The sequence below is a fragment of the Aphidius gifuensis genome, linkage group LG2 (assembly GCF_014905175.1).
Source record: "Aphidius gifuensis isolate YNYX2018 linkage group LG2, ASM1490517v1, whole genome shotgun sequence".
Classification (NCBI taxonomy): Eukaryota; Metazoa; Arthropoda; class Insecta; order Hymenoptera; family Braconidae; genus Aphidius; species Aphidius gifuensis.
In genome coordinates, this window is record NC_057789.1 from 13,924,356 (window position 1) to 13,927,193 (window position 2,838).

At 27.6% G+C, this 2,838-nt stretch overlaps 1 pseudogene; it reads left to right on the top strand.

Annotated features, from left to right (window-relative positions):
• Positions 1–1,292: 1,292 nt before the first annotated feature.
• Positions 1,293–2,574, top strand: LOC122850410 (annotated as a pseudogene).
• Positions 2,575–2,838: the final 264 nt, after the last annotated feature.

Genomic DNA, 2,838 nt, shown 5'->3' on the forward strand with positions numbered 1-2,838 from the left:
ACTCCGCCATTTTGGATTTCTCGAATTTTTTTTTTTTTTTTTTCTTCGTCCTTCTCCAAACCCTACAACTTTTCCTTGAAACATTTTACAATTCAAGCTATATTTTTCGAAAAAAATCAATTGATAAATTAAAATGGGACACTCGGTATATTAATTAAGAGGTGATACAAGATGAAAGACAAGAAGAAAATATATTTTTGACGAATGTAATTAAGTCTCAACTATTGAAAAAAACAATTTCAAACTTGTCCCCACTACTTGGTAGTGCTAATCCCAAGTCTACCGTAGTTCTACCTCAGAGTCTACCTATTCTACCTCTTCGGTCGTTAGTTTGATTGGGCTTATATTCGATCTCCAATCTTTATCTTCATATACAAATTGTATACATAAATTTACCCAGTGAAATTTCACCACCAATTTTTTACAGCGTCCACAATAAATGTCCACCTTGTCGTGCTTATTTGCCTACCAAGGCAGGTTGTGGATGACATCGTATTTATCTCTTGATGATATTCTGTTTCACTCCAAAATTCAACGATGTGAAATTAAATAAAAAATATATTTTTTTAATAAGTAGGTTTTTCTAATAACCCCTTTATTAATTAGTTCAGATTGTTACGAAGGCTAGGAGCCGAAAGGCTCAGCCGCAGTATTGGATTTATCCCCCTCCCAAAAAAAACGATTATAACTTTTAAACTAATTGTCGTAAAGACTCCGGATTTGGCTTAAAAGAAGCGGCTTCGGAAATTGTATCGAGACAACAATAAATTTTAAAATTAATTAATTAATATCTTTTAAACGGTGTAGAGGAAATTAATATTTTTTCTTCCATAATTTTTGGAATTCTACAAAGTACAAATCTGTAGAAAAAAATCAAAATTTAAATTAAGAGTTTTAAAAATACAAGCGCAAACGTACCTATACTCTGCTATACTCCCTATGCTTGCGTGTTAAAGTTGTCAACTTTGACACTAATTATCTGGATTTTCGCGTAAAGGAAAATTACGAAAAAATTCCACCAATAATTTCATTTAAACATTTAAAAAAAAAAATCGAAAATTAAATTCAGGGCAATTCATTTACATTCTACCTTAATCTCATGATTGTATTGAATAAACCAAATGTAAGTCAAGTCCTCATAAATTTTTATTTTTATCAGTATCAATAATTAGAATAAATTTTTGGTTTTTTTTTTTTTTTTCGAGTGTTGGTAAATTTACATCAACGTATTTATTTTTTTTCAGACTTGAAAAGTGTTTGAATTTATTTGACAATAAATAAATAAATAAATAATGGAAGCTATTGTGGAATATAGCTATGTAACTCATGAGCCAGATGAATTGACACTTAGAAAAAGTGATATTATTAAAGATGTAAAAGTTACAGCTGGTGAATGGTAGGAAGGAACCTTGAGAGATAAACGTGGCATGTTTCTTGATAATTTTGTAAAGGTTAGTAATAATTTAACAATAAATAACTTGTAGAAAATTAAATTAAATATATATTAATTATTAAATATTGAAAGGTAATTAAGCCATCACCAAATAGTCATTCAAGTGAAAATGAATTAAAAATTAATAATAGAATAAAAAAAGATGAAAATTTAATGAGAATAATAGTGGTTCATCTGGTAGAAAACATTGTAAAGTATTATTTAAAATTATGAGCCATGTAATGAAGATGAATTGGAATTAAAGCCACATGATTCAATTGAATTTCTGGAAGAAGTTGAGGAAGGCTGGTGGCGAGGAAGATTACACGGACGTGTTGGTATATTTCCATTAAATTTTGTAACATCACCAAGTCCAAAAGAAACCGAAAGACCAAGTGGTAGTATTGAAAGAACAACTAAAGAATTATGTCTTGTATTATTTTCATATGAAGCACATAATGAAGATGAATAAAAATAATTATATTCATCATATAATACAATAAATGAAGGTGAAATTGTAACAATAATATCACGTAATGTTGCTGACAAAGTAAGCATACAATTAAAATTAAATGTCAACAAGTTAATTTACAGCTATAATAAATATAAATTTTTAGGGTTGGTGGAAAGGTGAAATACATGGTAAAATTGGTCCATTTCCTGATAATTTTGTTAAATTAATTGAAGTTAATCAAGATATTAATAATGAAGATTGGCATGATACAAATCAATCATCATCAAAATCAAATTCCATGAAAAATCATTTAGTTCATAAAAAAAGTGAAAAAGCACATGCTAGAAAAAGACTTGATTTACGTAGTGGATTATCAAGTATTGATAATATGTCATCAAGAAAAATATTAGATTCAACAATATCATCATCGTCATCATCTTTATCATCAACATCAACAATGTCATTATCACGAATAATGATGCAAGGTGATTTGAAATCATCATCAACAACAAGCTTAAAAAAAATTAATGATAATTTATTAACTGAGACTGTTGATAGTCTTACTGAAAGTTGTATACTAATAAAGAACTAGATGGTATTGAACGTGGTGAAGGTGCACCATTATCACATTTAACAGCATCACGTGCTCAAGCACCACGTAGACGTTTACCATCAAGTCAACATGTAAGAGGACTAACAACATCAATAAATAATAATTTATCATTAACAAATACAACTGAATCAATTATTAATAATTAATAATAATTTAACAAATGGTTCAATTGATACTGTTGATCGAAAAATACGATACTACTGATGATAATGATAATAAATGATAATGGTAATATTAATAGTAATAATAATAGTAATGATAATGTAATAATTAGTAAAACACATAACATAATAGTGTATTAAATGTTAAATAAATAAATTAAGTTAATAATTTTATTAC